Source organism: Loxodonta africana, chromosome Y (assembly GCF_030014295.1).
Source record: "Loxodonta africana isolate mLoxAfr1 chromosome Y, mLoxAfr1.hap2, whole genome shotgun sequence".
Classification (NCBI taxonomy): Eukaryota; Metazoa; Chordata; class Mammalia; order Proboscidea; family Elephantidae; genus Loxodonta; species Loxodonta africana.
The window spans coordinates 6,798,108-6,809,191 of record NC_087370.1 but is presented as its reverse complement, the minus strand read 5'-3'; positions in this window follow the sequence as shown (position 1 = coordinate 6,809,191).

Sequence of the window (11,084 nt, the reverse complement as noted above, 5' to 3'; positions counted from 1 at the left end):
AACTAGCATCGCATTCAATAGAGAAATACTAGAAGCACCCCACTACTGCCAAGAACAAAAGTAGGATGCCTCCTTTTGCCGTTTGTATTCAACAGCACGCCCAGAGCTCTAGCCAGAGAAATTTAGCAAGATACAGATGGCATCAAATCAGAAGTGAAAAAGCAAAACTGTCTCCTTCCACATATAACATAAACTTATGATAAAAAAAAAAAATTCTACAAAATCCACAAAAAAGAAAAAAAGCATCAGAGACAGTGAATAAGTTAAAATTGTAGGACAGAATATCAAAATTAACCAAGTCCAGTGTACTTCTCTGCACCAATAATATACATTCTGAAAGGAAATCATTAAAACATTTGCACTTAAAACTCATTCAAAGTTTAGTACAAAATAACTTTATATTTACATAAGCATAAAACAAACTGGTCACTAATTTACTAGCAATGTCTTTCTATGCTCTTTTTTCAGAGGAATGTTGGCCTCATGGAATGAGGTGACAAGTGATGCCTCTTCTTCAGTTTTCTGAAACATTTTAGAAGGATTGGAGCTAATTCCTTAAATGTTTGGTAGAATCCATATGGTCATGGGCTCTTCTTTGTGGATCAGTTTTTGATTAGTGACTCAATCTCCACTTTTCATGTTGTTATCAATAGATGGCTTCGTGTCCTTTCCACCTCAGAGCAACTCCATGCACAACACAATGAAATTCTTACCTGTTCATCACTTGTTCTCTCCAGTACCTCTCCTGCTTCCTTCCTCCCTCAGGTGGTACTTTAGGGAATTAATGCATAGGTCCTCACTGATGATCTGATAGTAGAAACAGGACAGATTATGCCAGGTTCAGCCCTCATTTCCAAAGCAGCTAGGAACATACCAAAGCCATTTCTGATCCCACCTACAGAGGCCCATCTCAGCAATCCTGATATACCCTGAGAAGTTCAGACCAGAAAACCAGTAGAAGAAGTGAAGGCTGCTGTCATGATGCTTGCATCTCTGAGCCTCATGCTGACAGTCCTGGAACTACTGGGTTAGAGTGGAATGAGATGGTGTATACCTGGGAGGAAAAGGAGACTATAGGGAAGGGCCTGGGTCATGGTGACACTCTCCCCTACCCACCAAGGAAGCCACTTCTTACCAGCGATGTTAAGGCCACACTCTTTGATGATGACTTCATTCTGAAAATAGGGGTTGCTTTGCATTGGTTATTAGGATGGATCAGCTTTTCCACCCAGGAGAAAGGAGTGGATGCGGACAGCAAAAACATCTTTTTAGGAGACCTGCTTTTCAGGGAGCCCTGCCCTTGTCGGTTTTCATGGATGAATCCTTTCCCACTACCCTCCCCCCCTGACCCCGGCCTGACCTCCAAATTGATGATGTAGTTGAGCATGTCTTCCTCTTCCTCACTGATCAGGGCTGACATCTAGGGGTGGTTCATAATCTGCATGGGGTCAAGGAGCTTTCAGAGGCCAGGGAGAGGGCTAGCAGCAGTCAAAGCCCACCTGGGCAGCAACCAGTGGCTGGAATAGACAGTCTCCCACACCTCCTATCATTGCCACACCAACCCCAATTCCCCACAACCATGGTTCTTCCACTCCTGTCCCTTGGGGCATTGAAGTTGGCCTTTGTGCTCATCTGAAGCTTTCCAAAGGCTTACAAGCAGTCTCTCTCTTGAGGCTCATGAGCTCTGTCTCCTCCGTGCTGTAGGCTGACTGAAAACTCCGTTTATGTGCATCTGGCCTGTCGGGTAACTCCTGCTGCTGCCAGTGTCCGGGTCTTTGAGCAATTCTTCTGCTTTCTGTGGACTGTGCACCTACTTCCCCTGGAACTTTTTCCCTGCTCAGTACAGAACCTGAAGATTCACTAGCAGTCCCTGGCCAGTGTCCCTTGGCCACTTGTCTTGGCTCTTTGCCCTGACCTGTGCCCTTCCAAGTCCCTTCTCACCAGCCCCACCCCCTTCTTACCTCTTAGCCCTCTCTCCCACTCTGCACCCCTTGGAGGCCGTTGGGACTCAGCCACAGAATGTATACTGCTTGGACCCAGAAGCCGGGGATGCACTGGGTGATGAGTCTTCTCCGGTCCAGGTATGGCTTGCAAGTCTGCAACAGCTTACACCGCAGGCGGAAGTAGGCCCTGCTGGCTCTGGCGTTCAGCTCTATTGAACAACCTCCTGGGAGCGCCCGAGGCTGCAGGGTGCAGGCCAAGGCTGGGCCGGCTTGGGCTCGGGTTCTTCGCGGTGCTCCTGCCACTTAGCCTGTTCCTGCTCCTGCGCGTCCCCCATGGCCACGACCTCCACCTCCGGCGTTCCACCCCCCGCCACCACCACCTCCTCCTGCGCCTCCATCTCCCCCTCCCAGCCCCGCTCTCCTCTAGCAGCACCCCACAGAAGACGGCGGCCTCTTCAGGCGTCTCGTCCTTCCCTGCGCACCTGCTGCGACCTGCTCCCGCCTGGCGCTACAGCTCCCCCGGGGGCTGCTCCCCGGGACACCCTGCACACTGTCCCTCTAAAGGCCCACTTCGCAGGCCGCTGTCCTCCCAAGGTCCCGGGGCAGCCCGGCTTCCCCAGGCCGCACCTCACTCACCATGGGGTCTGGTGGCCGCTGGGGCAGGTGTCACTGGGACGGTAGACCGACCTGGCCCTGGTCGGCCGCTCTTCTCAGAAGCGCCCCCTGGTGGATACAGAGCGCGGGCGCCTAGTCCCGGCTATAAACAGTCTGCACACTTCCGGCGGGAACCGGCTTTGCCCTGCCCCAGGCGGTTATCCTGAAGGGAACCAACCCCGCCTCCCACTCAGAGCTGCCTCTGCACTACCGGGCCCCAGCCTGCAGGGGGCGCCCCGCCAAGGACAGAGGCCGTCACCCTGGCTCTCCAGATGCAAGGTGGCTGGACCCTTATCATTAGCACTGCAGCAAGTCCAGGCTGCTCCTACAGGCACGTGGTGGCGCCTCTCTACTGTGCCTGCCACCACTTGTCGCTCAGTCCTCGGTTGTAGACAGGCCATCACATGGCTGAAATCGGTGCCCCGCACAGGCAGCCGACACCTTGCCGGTCCTCATCCCACCCAGCCAGTAACTTTCCTGTGCTGACTGTGGCACAGGACAAGTGCTTCCTGCTGGAAGCCTCCTTCTCTCCCTACTTTTCCCACGCACTTCTCCGTTGGCCCACCTGAGGCCACCCTGAGGACCCTGACTCCAACAGACCGAATCTTAAACAGAAATGGTAGCAAGGAAAGAAGGAAAAGAGACAGGCAGATGAAAAGGACCGGGAGGCATTGGGGAGTCAAGGAAGAAAAAATGCATAGGATAAAGAAAAAGTGAGACAGAAAGAGACAGGCCAGGTGTGGGTCTTGGGGTGGTGGTGGCAAGGAAAGAAACCAAGAAACAGGAGAGAAGGAAGGAAGCAATCAATGAAATGTCAGACCTGACAGGACCTTGGCCCCAGTGACTCACCTGATCTGACAACCTAACTGCAGCAATTCAGAGGATTCAGTCGCCAGGCCATGCTACCGCTCCTCAGCAAAAGTACCCAGGGAGGAGCTTTGGTGTCCTCAGACCAAATCATTGGCAGGGAATTCGGGTCCCACAGTAGGCTGGACATTTTGCATCCTTGTTCTGACCGTGTGTCCCTCTGTATATCTCTCAGTACTTTCTTTCCTGACTCTGTTGCCCTATGTAATGCCTTTCTTCTCTGTTGCCCTATGTAATGCCAGGGAAGCTTAAAGCAGGCCCATAATGGACTCCATTGTGGACCCCTCCTCATATACTTGTTGGCCTGGGAGTGGGAGCTGCTTGGAAAGTCCCATTGTGTGCACAGCCAACTCTCTCTCTCAGTTTTGTTTGAGCCTCTGTGCTGTTGTATGTTAAAAAGTTCAGAAGGGAGTCAAAGTAGCTATTTATAGCATTGCCTGCATTGTGGCATATTGCTGAAGTCCTCGGTGGCACTCCCTATTCTTTGGTCACCGTCTGGCTACTGAGTTTCAGGACACTTAGAGCTTACCTGGAATTGGGTAGGATCGAGTCTCAGTGGATGATCCAAGAAGCTGTTTGTTCTTTTCCCAGATACAAAAGTACTGCATGGGGCTGGTGGGTGTTGACCAAAAGTCCTGAGTAATCTTGGGCAGGATCTGACAACAAGGTGTCAACAGCCTGCAGAAGGTGCCCTACACAGGACAGAGGGAATCATCTTGGCCTTCCAGATGGAACGTGGCTGGTCCATGGCCATTAGCGCTGCAGGAGGTCCAGGCTGCACCTACAGGCACATGGTGGCACCTCTCTATTGTGCCTACTTTGAGAGGTACTCATTTGTCTCTCCGTCCTCAGTTGGATACCCTGGTGCTGTAGTGTGTAAAGGCTGCTGCAAACCAAAGGGAAGGCAATCTCGCGTTGATGGTTGTGCCTGGGAGCATCGTCTTTCCAAGCTCTCCCCATCATGATCCTTTTGGAGCCTCTAGACCACTTCCGCGACCGTGAGGCCCCTCGCCAATCAAGCTGGGTTGTGTCCTCCCACTATTGTAGGTCGTTAATAGGACGTCCAGCACCACAATCAATTTCAGCACAGTTTCATCACCCCCAAAAGAAACCCCATACCCTTTTGCCCTTTAGTTATCACCCCACGACTCCCAGCTTCCAACACTGAGCAAACACTAATCTATTTTCTGGGAGTCCTGCTTAAGCACTTAGCTGCTAAACAAAAAGTTGGGGGTTCCAACCCACACAGCAGCTCCGAGGAAGAAAGACCTGGTGACCTGCTCCCATAAAGATTACAGCCAGGGAACCCACCTGGGGGCACTTCTGCTGTGTAACACTTGGGGTCAGAATTGACTCCACAGCACCCAGCAGTAACAAACTACTTTCTGTCTCTATAAATTTGCCTGTTCTGGACATTTCATATACGTGGAAACAGACCATATGTGGTATTCTGGGACTGCCTTCCTTCAGGTAATACTATGTTTTCAAGGTTCTTCTATGGTGTGTATCTTTCAGTACTGTGGTCTTTTTATGGCCAGGTAATACTCTGTTGTATGGGTAGACCACCTTTTGTTTATCTGTTTATCTGCTGATGGACGTCTGTGTGGTTTCCCCTTCAATGATGTATTTTATTTAGTAGAAATTACTCTTTGTTGACTTTGAAGCCCTGGTGGTACAGTGGTTAAGTGCTCAACTGCTAACCAAAAGTTCTGCAGTTCAAAACCATCAGCGGCTCCATGAGAGAAAGATGCGACAGCCTGCTTCCTTAAAGATTTACAGCCTTGGAAACCCCATGGGATCAGCACAGGTCAGAATTGACTCCATGGCAGTGGGCTGGTTGGTTGGTTTGTTTTTTGGGCTGACTTAAATCCAGGAGTCCCTGAATGGTTCCAAGCTTGCGGCTGCTATCCAAAAGGTTGGAGGTTCGAGTCCACCTACGGGCACCTTGGAAGAAAGGCCTGGTGATCTATTTCCAAAAAATCAGCCTTTGAAAACCCTACGGAGCACCGTTCTACTCAGACACACATGGGGGGTGCCATGAGTTGGAATGGGCTCTGGGTGAACCAAGATGTTATGGAAGGGAAAGTTAACAAAATATACTGTTAGACCTGCATGGATATTGACAAGAGTGATGGTAGGGGCGTGGTTTTGAAAATCAGAATGTTATCCACAACGTAGAGAGATTAGGCTGGTGGATTCACGGCTCAGCGCTTGGTTGCTAAGCAAACATTTGAGGGTCTGAACCCAACAGCTGCTCCGTGGAAGAAAGATCTGGCAGTCTGCTTCTGTAAAGATGACAGCCTTGGAAACCCTATGGAGGAGTTGTACTCTGTCCTGTAGAGTCACTATGAGTCAGAATTTACTCCCTGGCCATGGGTCTGGTTTCATCTTTCATATCTCAAGAAAATAAAAGTTAATCCATTAAGTTCCTGAGCCTCACGGATAGAGGTATTAATGGTGGTTATAGCAAAATAACTCTTGGAAAAGCAACTCACTAATGAAGATGACGGTTGTATTAATGCAAGTAGATAAGTGTTTGGCTGTTCACCAAAAGGTTGATAGTGTGAACGCACCCAGTGCCGTCAAGAGGGAAAAGATCTGGTGATCTCCTCTTGTAACGATTACAGGTTATAAAACACTATGGGGCAGTTCTCCTCTGTCATATTTATAGTTCCCATAAGTCTGGATCAACTTGATGGCACCTAACAACCGCAAAAGTAATTTTTTTCTTTCAAAGTTCTTGATTGTTCAGCCAGCCAGTTCTCACCAATAGTTTCCATGAACGAATTTCTATTTTAAATCCCACCACCTGCCTGAATCTGTCTGCTAGAAATTACAGGTTTCATTTTACACCTGACGAATCAGAATTTGTCCTTATTTATTTTATCTCATTCCTTTTCGTGACCTTGTCCCACTTTTTTACAGCTTTTAGAATATCACTTGACGCTTTTATCACTATGTGCCTAACTGCATATGAACATACAAATGTAATCCTATATAAATGCCTGTTACCTGTTTCATTGGTTAATATAGCGCTTTAAAATTGATGGATCCAACCTACGAATCCAAGTGTTATTCCACAATGTTAATGTCATCATTCAAACTATTTCTTAAACTCCTTTGGTAGAAATTGTTTTGAAAGGATAGTATATAATGTACAAAAAAGAATCAGTCTTATAGCTTTAAAATGTCTAGATTTTAACAAAGACAGTATTTCCCACTTTGCTAATATATGTTACGCCTATCAACTGTATGGAGTCCCCAGGTAGTACAAACAATTAACAAGCTCAGCTGCAACCCGGGAGTTTGGAGTCTACCCAGAGGTGCCTTGGAAGAACGGCCTGGCAACCTACTTCCGAAAAATCAGCCACTGAAAAACCCTCGGGAACACAGTTCTACTCTGACACACGTGGGGGCGCCATGATTGTGGCTCTGTGAGGTAGACCTGAACTGACCGGCTCTGTCTGATAGTCCAACTCATTTTCTATTCTGTCTTACTCTGTGATGCTACCATTTGGATTGCCCACCTAATTCATGGGAGTTAGCTCTGCATAAATTTAGTTATTTCCTGGGCTGAAAGCCACTGTCAGAGATTTAAAAACTATATCACATCATTGAGACAGGAAAAAAAAAGTTGTTTTCTCTCAAAGCAATTTCAATGCTATTAAAATACAGAGACCAAATGGCATAAGCAAAACACAGGGGATAGTTGATGGCTGGACAGGGAAAGGTTGTTATAGGAAGTATTTACTAACTTTTACTTGTGTTTTCCTCATTTAGCATCAGGCCTGTTTCAGTTCTCCCTCAAATGCCCATTAAAAACATTCAAACCTAGAGAAAAATAGAATAATTCCATGAACACCTGTATACCCTTCATGGAGATTTGTAATTATTAATATTTTACCACTTGTGTCTCCTTTATTAGTTTGTTGAACCATAGTGCCTTGTATGCTGCTGTGAAGCTGGAATCAATCCCGTGGGCCTTTCAAATACCAGCAGGGTCACCCATGGTGGACAGGTTTCAGTGCAGCTGCTGGACTAAGACTAGGGAGAAAGACCCGGCGATTTACTTCTGAAAGGCAGCCAATGAAAACCCTGTGGATCCCAACAGCACACTGTCCTGTACAGTACTGGATGACGAGCCCCTTGGGCTGGAAGCCAACCAGAATACACGGTGGTCACAGCAATGGACTCAAGCCGACCAACAATCATGAAGATGGTGCAGGGCCGGGCAGTGTGCATAGGGTTGTCATGAGTCAGAGCTGACTAGTCACCAACTAACAATGCAGAGGTTTGCTTGTGTTCTTTCTCTCTCCCCATGCATAAATACACACACACACACACACATTGTTGTCGTGAGTGCTGTCCAGGTCCTCTGACTCATAGCAATCCCATGTGACTTAGGAGAACTGCCGCATAGGGTTTCCTAGGCTGTAGTCTTTACAGCAGCAGATTGCCAGGTCTTTCTTCCGCAGAGCCTCTTGTGTGGGTTCTGACTGCTAACCTTTCACTTAGCAGCCAAGGGCTTAACTACTGCACTACCAGAACGCATATATCATATATATATATTTCATTGTTGTGGTTCTTAGGTACCGTCGAGTCAGTTCTGACTCATAGCACCCCTATGTACAACAGAATGAAACACTGCCTGGTCCTGCGCCATGATCAGAACCGTTGTTATGCTTCAGCCCGTTGTTGCAGCCACTGTGTCAATCCATCTTGTGGAGGGGCTTCCTCTTTTTCGCTGCCTCTCTTCTTTACCAAGCAGGATGTCCTTCTCCAGGGACTGGTCCTTCCTGACAGCATGTCCAAAGTAGTTGGGATGAAGTCTCACCATCCTCTCTTCTAAGGAGCATTGTGTATATATGTGTGTGTGCATATATATATGTATACACACACATATATATATATACATACATACATACACATATACACAGTGGTTTAGGAAACCCTGGTAGTGTAGAGGTTAACAGCTATGGCTGCTAACTAAAAGATTGGCAGTCAAATCCACCAGGCACTCCTTGGAAATTCCAGGGGACAGTTCTGCCCTTTCCTATAGGGTCACTAGGAGTCGCAATAGACTCAACAGCAGTGGGTTTTATACATACTTCTGAATCGTTTAAAAGTAATGCACCCAGACATGTTAAATACTAAATCCTTCAGGGTGCATGTCTTCGATACAAAGGCATTCTCCTACATAACCATAGTAAAATTATCACTGTCATGTCTAAGATATTTCAAAATTGACACAATAATGTCCTCTAATGTACCCTCTCATATTAAAAGTTTTCCATTGTGTCAAAATGGCCCTTTATGCTTGTTTTTTTCTAAAACCCCGGCTCTGTTAACGATGTGCCTGTCATTTGGGTGTCATGTCTTTTTATTCTCTTTTAACCTGGAGCTGTCCCTCTGCCTTTGGGTTTGTTTGTTTCACAGATTTGACAAGTGTAAAGAGTGCATGCTGGTTATTGCATAGAATACCATTTGCCTTGAATTTGTTTCATGGCTTTCTTATGATTAGATTCCATTTAAGCTTTTTGGAAAGGACATTACGTAGGTGATTTTGAGCACATCATTTCAGAATTCAGATAATGTTAATTTCTGCCTTTGCTAAACGATTCTCTTTAATCTACCCAAACCAAACCCGTTGCCGTGGAATGGATTCTGTCTCAACAGGTATGTTTATCGTCAAAGAGCTCTGGTGGCACAGTGGCTAAGCACTGCACTGCTAACTGACAGGTTGGCGGTTCAAACCCATCCTGTGGCTCTGCTGGACAAAGATCTGGGGATCTGCTCCTGTAAAGATTACAGCCTAGAAAACCCTACAGAGCAGTGCTTCTCTGTCACATGGGATCACCCTGAGTCAACATGGACTAGACTGTGCCTAACAATAACAACACATATATATTCACCATACAAAAAGGGATACTGGAAAAAGTGGGCTCCGATAAAACCACTTGTTCCTTTTTCCTTTTCTTATTGTACTTTAGATGAGTTTATAGAACAACATACCTTCTCATTAAACACTTAGTACACGTATTGTTTTGTGACATTGTTTACCGACCCCATGACATGTCAACACTCTCCCATTTTCGACCTTGGGTTCCCTATTGCCATCTTTCCTGTCCCCTCCTGCCTTCTAGTCCTTGCCCCAGGGCTGGTGCGCCCCTTTAGTCTCATTTTGTTTTATGGGCCTGTCCGTTCTTTGGCTGAAGGGTGAACCTCAGGAATGATTTCATTACTGACCTGAAAGGGTGTCTGCGGGCCATACTCTCAAGGTATCTCCAGTCTCTGTCAGGCCAGTAAATCTGGTCTTTTTTTTTTTTTTTTTGAGCTAGAATTTTGTTTTAGCACTGATGGTGCAGTGGTTAAGCATTTGGCTGCCAACCAAAAAGTTGATAGTTCAAATACACCAGGTGCTCCTTGTAACCACTATGGGGCAGTTCTACTCTAACCTATAGCATTACTCTGAGTCGGGATCAACTCAAGGGAATGTTTTTTTTTTTTTTGGTATAGTGTACCCGTTTGCTTTTTCTGTGTTATTTGGTTTTTCCAGTGGAATTCTGGTAGTGCGATTTTTCATTCTTTGCTGGAGATCACCTTCATTTTAAAATTAAATAATCAAAGAAGTTCTTAGTTCTTTCGTTTCAATGAAGAACACCATTCGTTAAGTCACAAGATCAGAATTAGCTTTTGATATTTAACCCATGGGCCTTCATCTATATCATCTATAAAATAAAAAGTTGTCATGGCGTCAACTCTAACCTATGTGTGTCAGAGTAGAACTGTGCTCCATAGGGTTTTCAATGGCTGATTTTTTCAGAAGTAGAACTCCAGGCCTTTCCTCTGAGGCATCCGTGGGTGGACTCAAACTTCCAACCTTTGGGCCAGCAACCAAGCATGTTAACTGTTTGGACCACCCAGGGACTCCCATATATACTCAAAAAACCAAACCTGTGGCCATCGAGTTAAATTCTGCCTCATATACCAGGTTATTAACGGCTGTACTTGTTCAGCTTTGAATCTTTCCTGGGACCAAAACCCATCTTTGGTTGTGGGGGAAATGCATTCTTTTAGTGGCTATAAGTCTTTTGCTTCCACAATTAGTTTGTCTCCACTTGTACTTGATTTCGATGTATTTCAATTGGAATTTTTTATCATTTTAGTCCTCATGTTTGTGTACATAAGAATTTTTCACCAAGTAAGATAAAAATTCCTCCATTATCTGAAAGGAAACTTTTTCAATTGCTGATTCAAAGATTTCGATGTTTCAGAATAGACCTCTTTATTCCTATACCATTAGTAGTGCATGGTTTTACACAAAAGTGAAATTTTCTATTAACTGAAATATATCCTTTAAAACCAAAACCCACTGCCATCCAGTAGATTCTGACTCATAGCGACCATATAGGACAGACTAAAACTGACCGATAGGGATTCCAGGGAGTGGCTGTTGGATTGGAACTGCTGACCTTTTGGTTAGTAGCCGTAGATCTTAACCACTATGCCACCAGGGCTTCCTTTAGAGACTTTTTTTTTTTTTTTGCCATGGAGTCAACTCCAAGTAGAACTGTGTTGCACAGAGTTTTTAAATGGCTGAGTTTTTGGAAGTATCTTGCC